The 14,625-nt window shown below is 47.6% G+C and overlaps 1 protein-coding gene across 1 annotated transcript in view; it reads left to right on the forward strand.

The window, feature by feature from the left end:
- CEP112 (centrosomal protein 112) overlaps positions 1-14,623 on the forward strand; it is a 404,486-nt gene extending 389,863 nt beyond the window's left edge. The window contains exon 28 of the transcript XR_014444546.1: positions 14,544-14,623. The gene's annotated coding sequence lies outside the window, so the exon portion shown is untranslated. The remainder of the gene's footprint in view (positions 1-14,543) is intronic.
- Positions 14,624-14,625: the final 2 nt, after the last annotated feature.

Genomic DNA, 14,625 nt, shown 5'->3' on the forward strand with positions numbered 1-14,625 from the left:
GCCCCAATGTGTACTGAGCTATATGGTATGTACAATATATGGAATAATGAGCTTTCCTCTTCAGGTGAGAGAACACACGTTGCACAGAGAAGACCTGGGGAATGTTTCCTGCAAGCCCCCAAATGAAAACCTGCTGCAGGGGAACTGAGCAGAATTCCTGCAGCCGTTTAATCATTCACATGTGGATTAAACACCCCTCTTTGAAGCTGCTCACAAATGGAAGACCTGACATTTGAATAATGTTTTAAAGATGAGCAGGAGGATTCCTTACAGGTTGTGGGAAACCAGCAGACGTGGGGGATGTTATGGAGACACGGTTTAAAATGTCAGAATTTCTGGGTGACGCAGTTTTAGGGGATCTTTGCCACTTTAACATGAACCAACTTTAATTAGCTTTATATTATGTGAAAAGTCTTTTCTGTGTTGGACCTTGATGGCTAACTCCAGCTGTTGTTAAACTACAAATCCCAGCATGCTCTGCATCAGATTTAGCATGGCCAAATAGCAAAACTGAAGCAGAGCATGCTGGGATGTGTAGGTCAACAACAATTGGAGTGTCAAGGTTAGCCATCAAGGGTGTAGGAAGTCCTAAACAGTCGTGAATGTTTGCCATTTAAGGGACTCATGTAGATGTAGGCATAGCTGCACCCCAAAACTGAGCAAGAATAGAAGCATGCATGATAAAGCACATTTATGTGCATGTGCTCAGCTGGATACAGTCACGTGTACACTGCCAGCATATGCACCAGGTCTTCCTAAGAAGAAACAAGTGCTAATGCACCATCACAATAACACAGGCCCTTATTCAGATCTGATCGCAGTACAAATTTGTTCTTAAAATGGGCAAAACCATGTGCACTGCAGGTGGGGCAGATGTTACATATGCAGAGATAAATTTAGGTGGGGTGTGTTGAAACTGAAATCTAAATTGCAGTGTAAAAATAATGCAGACAGTATTTGCCCTGCGCAGAAACAAAATAACTCCCACAAATCTAACTCCCTCTGCACATGCTCTTACATCTGCCCCACCTGCAGTGCACATGGTTTTGCCCATTTTGAGAAAAAATTTGTACTGTGATCAGATCTGAATAAGGACCATAGAGATGTGGCTTGGCATCGGAATGGGGCTGAATTCGCCACGTTCCGAATGAATAAGATCAGGCCCCAAATGTGCCTTGTGAGCCAACTTAAATCACACCCACTGTCTTCACAGTCTTATTAATATAAAATACATATTTATCATGCAAAATCAAATTAAAGTATAGAGACAAATAAATAGCTATTAAAAACTAAACTAAATTCAAACAAGTAACTAGAAATTGTACATTTGGTGAATGCAGACCTTAACAGGCAGCTTTGTACCAGGAGGCTGTGGCCAAATTTAGGGGGCCATTCTAATTGCTTTGATCCGCCACGCGTTCGCACGGGGGACCAATTTTTTTTACTGGTTTATATGCATGTGCAGGGTCCCTGTGCAAACGGCTATGGCGACTTGCATAGTCGCGTGCCATTCGCACGGAGTGGTGCAGGCTGGGTGTTCCCATGGGAATGCGGGCAATACGAGTTGTGCCAGGGGCGGGCGGCTGACGTCATGCGACGTCAACCTCCCTGTCTTTGGCCAGACTATTTGCAAGCCCTGGAGATGGTCGGAATCCCATAGATACCTTGTTACAGTACCCCCTCTGTTCAATAAAGGCGATCTCTGTATGCTAAAGCTTTATTCGTGGGATGCTAAATGATACACTTTCCACACAGGGACTATCTATGTGTGGCTACTTAACTTCCCACATTTATCTCCAGTTCAGTTGCTAAAAGCCCATGTGCACACCTGACAACTACTACAGTCTACTCTGCATAATGAGATGTCTGAATGTTTTCCATAGAACTTACTTATTGGAAAAACTTCCCCATTTCTGAAAACGCCAGCCGCCTCCACCCCTGGCAATCAGGCATTGGGCATAATTGCTTATGTAATCCAACCTGAATTAGCTTCATAGTGCAGACACACAGGCCCTTATTGAGATCTGATCGCAGTACAAATTTGTTCTCAAAATGGGCAATACCATGTGTTCTGCAGGTGGGGCAGATGTAACACAGGGTTGCCGACTTTCAAAAAATCCTCTCCGGGAGAAGCCTGGAGAGGAAGCTTGCATTACGAGTTTTGGGGGCGGGGCTTAACGGTGACATCATTAAGCCCTGCCCCCATTACGGCAAATAGCCAAAATATCTAATATCCATGGAGGGGGCGGGGCTAAAACGACACGATTGTGCCGTTTTAGCTCCGCCCCCTCCCCTGAGACCCGCGGATTGCGGCATATAAATGCCGCGATCGGGGGCCTCAGTGGGGGTCCCTCTGATTCCGGGAGGGCTGCCCACCCTTCCGGGGGCCGGGAGGAAGGACCCGATTTTCGGGAGACTCCCGCAAATTCCGGGAGGGTCGGCAACCCTGATGTAACATGTATAGAGAGAGTTAGATTTGTGTGTGTTATTTTGTTTCTGTGCAGGGTAAATACTGGCTGCATTATTTTTATACTGCAATTTAGATTTCAGTTTAAACATACCCCACCCAAATTTAACTCTCTCTGCACATGTTACTGTACATCTAAATCTCTCTGCAGGTGGTACATCTGCCCCACCTGCAGTGCACATGGTTTTGCCCATTTTGAGAACAAATTTGTACTGCAATCAGATCTGAATAAGGGCCACTGTGCAATGTTACAATCAACATTATGATTTATTGTGCACTGTTCCAGCTTTTGATATATTAGTTATGTATATATATGTAGGTAGTCAGTACACACTGCACAATGTGCTCAAAATCGCTGGTGATATCATCATATCTGCTTATTTTATTTTGAGTTGGAGAGCTAGCTTTTAATACCAGAAAGCCTACCTTGAAGGTTTTCAGGGGCAAATGCAGGATTTTCAGAAGGGGGATTCCAGGGGGGCGGAGCAAAGCCGGGTCAGTTAAAGTATTATAGATAGACCAAATGTATATAAATAATAATAAATATATATAGTGCAGTGGGCTTATTATTCATAATTTTCTGGTGGGAGGACAGCTTGCTTGACTGCAGATATCTCTAGTTCTTGGAACTAGATTTCTTAGCTTTAATGGAATTAAACACTAGAGAATCCCACCAGGGCCGCCGAGAGGCAGAGGGGGCGGGTACATTTTATCTGGGCCCGGGCCTGCCAGGGGGGCCCGGGTCCGGACACACACTTTAAAAAAAATATTTATCGTGATGACAAGGACCTGTCCGCCCCGCTCGCCCATGTGTCTGGCTGCCCGCCCGCCTATGTGTCCGGCCACCCGCCCGCCCATGTATCCTGCCACCCGCCCGTCACCTACGGCTTCCCCTGTCTCTCCTTCCCCTGCACACAGAGAGACAGACGCTAGAAGTCATAGTTCACCTCTAGCGTCTGACAGGAAGCACAGCTCTGCACTTCCTGGTAACGCGGCAGAGCTGTGCTCCCTGTCAGAGACGCTGGAAGTGAAAAATGACTTCTAGCGTCTGTCTCTCTGTGCGCAGGGGAAGGCAGGGTAAAGCAGGGGCAGCTGATGGGTGGGTGGCCGAACACACGGGCACATATTAACCCCTTGGCAACGAGCTAGAACCCCTGGCAACGGAAATCCCCCTTGGCAATGAGCATTAACCCCTGGCAAAAAATATTAACCCCTTGTCAACATCCAATAACCCCTGGCAACGCATATTAACCCCTTGGCAATGAGCAATAACCCCTGGCAATGGACAATAAACCCCCTTGGCAACGAGCAAGAACCACTGGAAATGGACATTAACACCCCTTGACAATGAGCATTAACCCCTGGGACCAAATATAAACCCATTGGCAACAAGCAATAACCCCTGGCAATGCATATTAATCCCTTGGCAACGAGCAAGAATCCCATGGCAATGCACATTAACCCCCCCTTGGCAACGAGCAAGAACCCCTGGCAACGAACATTAACCCCCCTTGGCAACGGACATTAACCACCTTGGCAATGGACATTAACCCCCTTGGCAACAAGCAGGTAATTTATAATTTATTAGAAGCCTTACTGTGGGGGGCAATGTGGTGTGGCATAGTCAGTGTGTATCGACTTTTGTGTGACATCCCATTTTTTTGGGACGGTCCTGCAGGAATTAGACACTGCATTCGTCTAATTAAGCAGGCAGGCTGAGGGCATGGCCAGAAGTTCACACAGCACTGGCCATGCCCTCACAGCGACAAAACGGCGCCCAAAATTTTTTCCATATATTCCTTTCTCTACTGCCAAAGTTGGGAGGTATGCATTAGGTGTGAGGGGCATTGCAATGTGTGGCATAATGTGTCAGGGGCATTACAGTGTGCAGCATAGTATTATAGGCATTGTGGTGAGCTGATTCATGTTTAAGAGAAATGGCGGTGTGTGGCATAATGTATCACTTGCTCAGACACTGCCCGGCTGTTCCCGACCCGGCGTGCAGCCTGCGCTGCGTGTCTCAATCATAGGTCACGCTGCGCAGGCCGCAGCGCTGACCACCGGCGCCGGAACCTGCTTGCCGCCGGGCCTCCCACATCCTCCCACATCATACCCGACGCCGAAACCTGCTCGCCACCGGGCCTCCCACGTCCTCCCACATCATACCCTACGCCGGAACCTGCTCGCCGCCGGGCCTCCCACGTCGCACATGTCTACCCGACACCTGCCTCTGCACTGCGGCTGCCTGCCCCCCTCCGCAGCTCAAAAAAAGTAAGTCAGTGTGGGGTAGGGTGACCAACTCATCCCTTTAATCTGGGACACATAACAATTACACAGGTTCTGTGGCAGTTTAAAACCAGGTGAAATGGAGCCTTGAGGTGTGGCAGTTTAAAACCAGGTGAAAGCCAGCCACAGAACCTGTGTAATTAATATGTGTCCCGGATTAAAGGGATGAGTTGGTCACCCTAGTGTGGGGGCACAGGGGGCAATTTTCTTTTAGGGATGCCAATCCCGGGATCCTGGGATTGAGCATTTTTCAATCCCAGTGATATTGGTGTACCGGCCCCAAGATTTCTGTTGCCATCCCTTACATAGAAATGACCTTCTAGACCTAATTTGTCTCTGTCCCTGCGTCCCCACCATTTCTGTCCCCACCCTCTGGCCCTTCGTCACCACCGATCTGTCCCTGCATCCTGCCATCCCGCTCTATGCACCTTTGTCCCCGCCATCTCTCTCCCTCCATCCCCACCATTCCTCTCACCGTCCCTGAATTTTGCCTCAATCTGTGTGGCATAATGTGAATTTTGGCACAATCCATGTGGAATAATTTGAATTTTGTGTCATTCCATGTAGCATAATGTGAATTTTACGACATTCCATGTGAATTTTGGCTCATTCTGTGTAGCATAATGTGTAAGGGGCAAGTATAAGGAGTCTACTATTGTGTTGCATAAAGGGTATATGGTGTGGTACACACCCCTATATCATTTAATGGCCACACCTCTTTTCTGTAGCTTGCCACTCCAGGGGAGCCCCGTGACACTGTTGTACCGGGGCCCAGGATTTCTCTTGGCAGCCCTGAATCCCACCTACCAAATGGTATTGGGGACTAGGGGATCAGAGTTCAGGAGGCAGAGTATATAAAACTACATACCAGGTGTGTGGAGCAGGAGCAGTAACCAGCTGCTGGAAGGCTGATTAAAGGGGAGAATCCCAGATTTTGGAATATACCCTCAGAAAAACTCTAAGTCAGACAGAACCTGAAATATCTGACTGGGAAGAGCAATTAACAGGCTTAGATGGGGACCGCGCCTTTGAAGTCAGATATCTCCGGTTCCCAAGGGCCGATTTTTAAAATTCTTGTACCCATGGAAAGAGGGGAGCCTCAGCTTTCAGCCTAGGGCCCTTAGACTCCTGGGGGGGGGGGGTTTCTGGGTACTCAGAAAACCTCCCCCCCCCTGCGTGCGCTACTGCTTTTAGAGCAGGGGTGGCCAAATGGTCGATTGCGATCTACAGGTCGATCACAGACCTTCCATCGGTAGATCGCAATCATTTTCTGAAGTGTGAAGCCCTGTTACCTCAAATTTTCTTCTGAAGCCTTGTCTGGCTTCAGCGTTCCCAGGAGTGCATTGCGCGGGTGCATGGATGATGTCACCGCGCACCCTCACACTAGTGCAGTACAGGAGTGAGGAGGGAAGGAGGCGCTGAAGGACGAGCGGCGGCAGCTGAACTATGAAAGGCGGCTAACGGCAGAGCAGCGGCAGCCAGAATCTTCAAAAAAGTGAGCTTTTTTTTTCCTAAGGTGCTTTATAGTGGGTTTTTTTGTGTTTCAAGGTTATGGTGGGGTGAGATGGGATGTTTGGGGGGGGGGGGGGAGTGGGAACAGGGTCTCTTGATCCCAGTTAAATGGGATGTTTTATGGCCCCCATATTTTCTTTGAAAAGTAAAAAATAGGTAACACTACTGTTATTTTTTGGGTGGGATGGGCAGCCGTCCTGAGGGTGCACTGTCCCATGAACTGGGGTGTAATATAAGTTTTATTTAACATAGTAGTTTTATTTTTGTCACAAGAAGGTTAGGCAGTAGGTTGGTTGAGCACAGCATACGTGACCCTTGGTGTAAGATTGGTGGGCATAGTTTGATTATTTGGTGATTTGTTTGATGTGCTCAGCCCCATATGTTTATAATTGATGATCATTAATAACTCTCTGCACAGCTTGATGTTGATGTCATTTATAATGGTGTGTCCTGATGTCAATTTTGGCCATAACCTTGTGTCCTGATGTCAATTTTGGTCCATACCCTGTGTCCTGATGTGAATTCTGGCCCATTCCCTGTGTCCTGATGTGAATTTTGGCCCATACCCTGTGTCCTGATGTGAATTTTGGCCAATACCCTGTGTCCGGATGTGAATTTTGGCCAATACTCTGTGTCCTGATGTGATTTTTTTGCTCATACCCTGTGTCCTGATGTGAATTTTGGCCCATTCTGTGTGGCATAATGTGTAAGAGGTGTATTGCACTGGGAGGGGAAAATTTTTTGCACATGGGGAGATGCCGGTAGATCATCGGTAAGTAAGTGTACAAAAAGTAGATCGTGAGTGACAAAAGTCCAGCCACACCTGTTTTAGAGGGATAACAGGCAAATTTGTAATTAAAATAATATATATGAGAGTATTTTGAAATGTGTACATTAAATAAATGAGTGTGTGATCAACAGTGCAGGTGCTTAGGGACCTGGTGGGTAAATGGGGACAGGCGAGTGGTGCTAGGGGTGAAAGAGGTGGCAGTTGCAAGTGAGATTGTTCAAAACAAAAACAGCATCTCCTGCCTTGTAGCGCCCTCTTTTTTGGCACATGCCGCACTACCCTGGTTATGGCCCTGCCCTTTGCCCTTCAGATCTTTCTGATTGTCAATAGCACATAGCTGTGCAAACAGTACATGCCCCAGATATCTAGGATGCAGTGACATAACTATGCCACCGCAGTTTAAGCGGTGGTGGAGGGGAACCGGCGCTGCGGGGTTGCAGGGTCTCTGCAGATTCTATGCAGTCTGGCTTTGCTCATGAAATCTACTGCAAACTGCCCTGCAAAAATAGATACCGCCTTGGAGGAGACAGATGCTAGGGGTCCTACTGGAGTGCAGTGCATACAGCGCTACCTGAAAGTGCCGGATTCCAGGAGCCCTGGCATGATGTGACCACTAAATCCCTGGCAATGAGCTTGGAACATGTGCAAAGAGTATGTAACCCCTGGCAATGAGCATGTAACTCCTGGCAATGAGCATGTAACTCCTGGCAATGAGCATGTAACCCTTGGCAATGAACATGTAACCCTTGGCAATGAACATGTAACCCCTGGCAATGAATATGTAACCCCTGGCAATGAGCATGTAGGTAAAAAAAATATAAAAGTATAATTAATGTATGGAAGGACACCAGGAACTTATTTGGCAGGGGGGGGGGGGATGTGTGTGTGTGCAAAATTTCTAGTTACCCACTACAAGGATGTCAGATGCACTGCCGGGGCTTCGCTGTGGGGGGTTACGCTAGCTCTAGTTGGCGTAACTCCATAGAAATATTTAGGTTTTGTAGTGCTGCGCTCTGCCTAAGTATTAAGGTGTGTGTGTTCTGAATAACAGTCTGTTATTGAATTGAAAAAACACACTTTACTGGTAAATCAAGTTGCGAATGACATAGACATGCAAGATTTAAAGATAAAAATACAAATAAAAATAAAAAGTGAAAGGTAAATAACAAACTTAAGTATAAACATAGACTGCAAACAATGTTGCAGGACAAATGGATATATAAGCAACAGTTGCCGATGTGTGCACAAACTCCCAAGGAGTCAGATTGGTTGTCTGTCCTGGTTGGGCAGTGTGTACGCTCTTACGGAGCTGTTGTTTTGAATGGTAAATTTCACGTCAGAGATGAGATATATCCTTATGTTATTATTAACAACGGGGGATGGTGGGTTGCAGATGGTAAATGAGCAGTCTTGGATTGGTGCTGAGCGCGGCGTCCCGCTAACTCAGATGTACTTGAACAAATCTTCAGGTACCCCTTTAGATGTTATGAGCGTGTTAGTAATGGTTTTCGGAGGAGCTGTGGATGGTGCATGTAGGTATGCCAGGTGAGCTAGTGCACCCACCGATGTTTGCTGTGCGTTTGTGGAGACACAACGCACAGCACCTCGGTCCTTTGGTGACTGCCTGTTTCAAGGATATGGACCGCGCCGCCTGAGTCACCTTTGGTCACTCGTGCGCTGCGTACCGACCTCCTTGCCTGGGAGTCCTCCTGCCTCTCGTCACACTGGACTGCCTCCTACTTACCCGTCCTCACAGTAACTGCGTCCGGCTGTCTTTGCTTCCGCTCCATCTCCGTTCTGTTTGCAGCTTGCCAGTTTGCGCTTCTGGTTTGTTACAGCACCGTGGGGAATTGCGGGATGGATTAACGTACACCTCTCTGGTGTGGAATAGTTCAAATGTCTAATGGATATCACTCCAATGCGTTTCGGCCTTATTAGCCTTCTTCTAGGGAGATAGAAGAAGGCTAATAAGGCCGAAAACCATACTTAGGCAGAGCGCAGCACTACAAAACCTAAATATTTCTGTACAATCGAAGGACTAGTCATCCTTAAGTGCAGCTGCTAGCCGAACACGATTCAGTGCGCTGATAACAAACCCATTTCTCTCTGTAACTCCATAGAAGCCTATAGGCTTTTTTTCGTGACCCCAGCCGCCCTGCACGACCCCCGCTACTGTGCCCTCTCTCATCTGATGCCTGGCAGCCTCCTGCTGTGCTTTAGATTGACATGGACATGGCTGACATACGTGTTTCACATTTGTTGTCTATGTTGACATGGACACTGTATAATTGTCCCGTGTCGCCTCGCTTCAGGCACACTATTATATTCTCATTCTGTGCCATCTTGGATAGTAAAATATGAAACCCAAAAATCATGTCGACCATATCAAATGTAAGCTCAGTGGCGTAGCTACGTTTTGGGCGCCCCCCGCCGTTAGGGGGGGGGGCGCCCCCCCCCTTGCCGCCCCGCCGAGCACCCCTTCCCCGCCGCCCCGCCGAGCACCCCTACCCTGCCGCCCATGCAAACCCCCCCTCAATCCCCCACATCCTTACCTATCGCGCTGGTCCCGGCGGCTCCGTTCTTCTGCTGAGGACCACCAGAAAATGGCCGTCCCCATACAGCAGACAGTTTCAGAGAACTGTGTGCTATATGGGTGTGGCCATTTTGTGGGGGGATTGAGGGGGGGTTTAACTATAGCACCGCAGCCCCCGGCGCCCCCACATGCACAGCGCCCCCCCCACAGTGGCGGGGGCTGCGGTGCTATAGTTACGCCCCTGTGTAAGCTTGTGTCAACATCAATGTTGACCTACTGTAGGGTATGTCGACCATTCTTAGATGCCAATGTTGACCAATAGTGGTCGACCTAGAGACCGTCGATCTAGACATTGACGACACAGGGGCCACATAGCAGTTTGGACGGCACACCATAATTTTAAACATAATAAGAGGTGCTGCTATGTTAAAATATGTAGCCTTTATTCACAACATTTGTATATTGGGTAGTGGGGCCCACCAGCGCTCCTGCAAAGGGCCTCCACACAGGGGGAGTGGCTGCACAATTGAGAGCAATGCCCCATTTTTTGTCACTGTGGAGGCATGGCCAGCGCCAGCGGCTGATTGGAAAAGAAAAGTTGCCTTACATGAGCAGCACCAAATTCAACGGCTTCAACTTCCCCATCAGAAATGATTAAGTTCAAGCAGTGATGGACAGCTGGATGTACCACCGCTGCTTAGTGCATCCTGTCCTGTGTGTGGGAGAGAGAAGGAGACGAGGCCACTATGCGGGGAAGGGCCAGATCACAGAAAAAAGTGACTGGCTGCAGGGCTGGCAACAGAAATCTTGTGGCCCAGTACACTGATATTTTGGCGGGCCCCCCTAGCCCCGCCCCATTGAGCAGAACATTTTTAGTACACTTCATATTGAACGTGTTTTTTTATTGTTACAAAGGAAACATATTTAATAATCACTAATACTGGAGGGGGGGGGGGGGGTTCCAAGCAAGTACCCTTACAGGAATCTAGGCGGGTGCCTTTATAAACCATTGCTAGGCACTGCACTGCCGCAGCCATGCTTACAGCCCCTCAGAACCTTGGGGCCCCTCAGAAGCTTGGGGCCCAGTACAGGTGTCCCCCTAGAACCCCCCTGTTGCCTGCCCTGACTGGCTGATAAATGGCCTCACAGGAGTATCAGCCTACTGGGAATCTCCCCTGTACGGTCTATGGCCAGCGCTTGTGCTGCTGGCCAAGCCCTCAGCCCCCCCGTCTTTGTGAATATACATGCACAGCATCTATTCACCGCTGCTGAGTAACAGGAGGTCTCCCATTCGCCTAACCCACCGTGGGACACTGCTGCCTATCCTTTGAAATCGGGAAAATTAGAGGGTATGCGTATAGTACCATGCATGAAACAGATAAACACAAAAATGCAAGTGCACACTATCGGCCTAATTCATGTTTGTATGAAGGTGTCTACAGAGCTGCACATCTTTATGCTATGGAAATAAGATAGAGGTTCATGGGAGGCAATGCCAACTCATCCGCAATAATCCAAATCTAATGGGCCCCACAAACGGGCCGACATTCAGACATTTTCTAGTAAATTGCTCAGAAAATGCCTGAAAATGCAAGTAAATCACTGTGCGTGTGTAGACCACACAGAGATTTAAATGCGCTGCCCTACCGGTCTCAGTGCAGCAGTGATTAATAACCTGCACACAGGTTACTGATCAGTCGGGCCAGTGTTCTCAATGGAGAACACAACCCTGACATCTTGCTCAGCACAGCGCGCTGTAGTGCTCTGTGCTGAGAGAGACCAATTGCTCTGAGCGAATTAGCTTAGCTCATAACGCTCAACGCCACGTGTGTAGGGCCCATTACGCTCTCTGCACATGTAACATTTGCCCCACCTGCAGTGCATCATGGTCTTGCCCATTTGAGAAAGATTTTGCATTTGCGATCAATTCGGCGTGCAGCCTAAATATTTTTTTTTAATGTACCAATGAGATAATTAACTAATAATTGCTGTATTTATTTAAATGTAGAAACTTGGTTGATTGAATCTGTCAAAACTAAAAATTGTGATGTGATTTGATGTAGCATTGTGATGTATTGCACAGTAATACTGTCCTCCAGTGACACAGCACCTACTAGCGTATTTCTGGTGTGTTCTCATGTATCTGTAGAGTCTGGAAACTGTACATGGGATGTGTGTGTGTGTATGGAACTCCCCTCACTTTAATAATTCACTTCTATATAGTGCAAGTCCCCAAAGCAGCCATTGCAATGTATGTGAGTGCCTTGAGATAAAGCTGCGTTTGTCACAGCTAATCTGTTTGATCATAACCATACCAATAGAAGCTAATAGTACCTGCTCCTTAAATAAATATATAATGCATACTGCAATTGTAGATTGCAAACTGTGATAGGCCGACACAATATTATGTGTCATTGTACGGCACTGTATTCCTATAGTAATGTGTCTCTCCTTTTGTGCAGAGATAAGGAATGCTGTTGCTGGTGGATGATAATAATAGCAGGGCATATATATTGTAATTTATAGGCTATACTTGTAGATGTTTTATATAGGATCATTTCCACAGATGGCATGCTCCGGTGGACAGACATTCCCAGGCCCGGCTGCATCAGCAGCAGTGGCTCATCCGCAGGACTCAGAGGCTCTGCCTCTTTAAGAACAGCCAGGGAGGGGGAGGCACGGGGCGGCAGATCAGTGGGTTCTGACGTCCCGGAGCCTCGGGGACTTGGCTGAGACTGCCAGGCTTTGATAAGGTCCTTGCCACTGAGTACAAGTCCCGAGCACTGAGCGCCTCTCACCCACGCTGGAAATGCACCATTGCTGGGAGGGGAACACTCGGGAGTACTGGCTGGGGTAGCTCTAGCACTGAGTGTGGGGGAGGGGGCAGCAATGCACATTTGGGATGGATCATGCACGCAGCCCTGCCAGGACAGACACCCTTTGATGTTCAGTTTGTGTTGGAAAGAACCCACAGGAAATTTGCTGCAAGAGCTGATGACTGCTGGAAGCAGGAGGAGAGAGGAGAAGGAGGAGGAGGAATTCCAGCTTTGTACACAGCACAAGAGGAGTCATCTCATTCTCTAGCTGCTGCTGTTACTCTCTCTGTGTGTGTACCTGCCTTCTAATGCCGGGGAGCAAGAGCACCCCAACACCCTCCTGGATGAGTGGTAAGATGGACAATCCTCACATAATCTTTTATGTTGCTGGTCTTTGAAGTTGTGCCGTGTGTGATCCATCCAGTGCTTGCATTATAGCAAGGTGGGGGAATGGATAGTGTGACAGATCTGTTTCATTGCATGCCCCCTCCTCTGTACCCACCCTCCCTGTTCTTCAATCAACTCCTGCCTACTCCTCCTGAGCCCTCCCATCCCCATCAACACCCCTGTGATGTCTAAAGAAGCTTTGCATGCTTACTAGGGGTCAGTACTACTCACGCAGGACTGTGAGAGGCAGCAAGTGACACGCAGGGTGGCTTCTCTGTCTTGCTGGAAGGATGTTGGGATGAAAGGGTCACTTCTGTTCTGCCCATGAGCGGGATGGGTGTCCCTGCAAGCAGGTAATGCACAGCCAGCTTTCCCCAAAGCGCTCTCATGGAAGGAGCTGGATTTAATATCTAATGCTGTATCCTCTGCCTCCCCGGCGTGGGGCTGAACTTCTACTCAGGCAAGCGCTGCTGAGATACCTAGGGTCCTGCCTGCGCTGCTGGGACTCGGGACTCGGGTCCCTGCGCTGCTGCTGGAATGGGGTCCCGGTGTTCTTACTGGGGTCCCTGCGCTGCTGGTGTGGCTGGGACTAGCGTGGGGTCCCTGCGCTGCTGGTGTGGGGAGTTGCAGATTTGGCAGTTGTTGGTGGAAATATTGTATTCAGTATTTTGCTGTATTGTTGCTGGCTGAGGTTCTGAAGATGATAAAATCTGGGACTTTGATTTTTGCTTATTCTTTTTGTGCTACTTTGTTTAATGTGAGTGTGTATTTGCCTCTTTCTGTTGTTGGAATCAGTTATTACATGAATGTTTTTAAGCTTTGCAAAACATTTTATGTGGTTGTTTTGCAACATAATCATTATTAGAAGTTGCTGCCTTTGAGGTTGTATTTATGTGATGCGAATAAGTTTTGTGAGAAATCATCTTATTTCCTGTGCATTGAGTCTTATTGCTGCCCATGTCTATACTGGACCATATAGCAGCAAGCTGGTACTTTCAGGGTGATATTTTACCATGTGATGGATTTTATGTGATCTTCAGCTATAGATAGGAGTCTTGTCTCACTGAAAAACAAGACTCTGACGTCCCATTTCCAGTGAATATTTAGCAATTTGCTGGGGAGTGCAGTCTATATTCTGCTAGAGGGGGTTTCCTTCTGATATTAATCTAAGTAAGAATGGGAACCAGATGCCTTGGAGAGAGGCACATTGCCTCTTTGGGGAGGAGATTTCTGTAAAATGAGTATCACCTGCAGGATTCCCAGTACATCCAAAAACCAACTTAATTCTTGTACTTTTATATTCCAGCCAATGCCTGTCTGACATGTGTTTTATCAAAACAATATGGACACAATTCTAACATTAGCAGTTTAACTCTATGGTAGATTTCTGCCTAGGCTTTAGTGATGGCTAGGAGGTAGGATGAAATTGTTCTATATTTTTAGTACATTAGATGGAGTTTACTGTACTTCTAGTAATGTTTTTCAGTACCATATTTATCACCTATGCATCTGTCTGCTATATATTTCGGTCCAATTGCTCCTTTCAATGTTGATAAAAGAGAGCCCCCAGCGCTTGCTCTGTACAAGTAACCAGTGAGGGGTTTGCCTCTCTGTTCACATGGCATCTTTTGATTTGTATTGTATATATCTCTGCTTTCCGTGGCAGTAAGGAGTTGAAAAGCCTGTTTACTTTTTCTTTTGATGTTGGGCGGATCTGGTTTTGATTAGATCAATACTTTCTTTCATTTACAGAGAGAAGAAGACTCGCAGGATCCCCTGCTGACTTGAGAGGGAGAGCAGATTACAGTGGAATTTAAAACATACAATACGCATT

The sequence above is a fragment of the Crinia signifera genome, chromosome 6, assembly GCF_055691185.1.
Source record: "Crinia signifera chromosome 6, ASM5569118v1, whole genome shotgun sequence".
NCBI classification, from domain to species: Eukaryota; Metazoa; Chordata; class Amphibia; order Anura; family Myobatrachidae; genus Crinia; species Crinia signifera.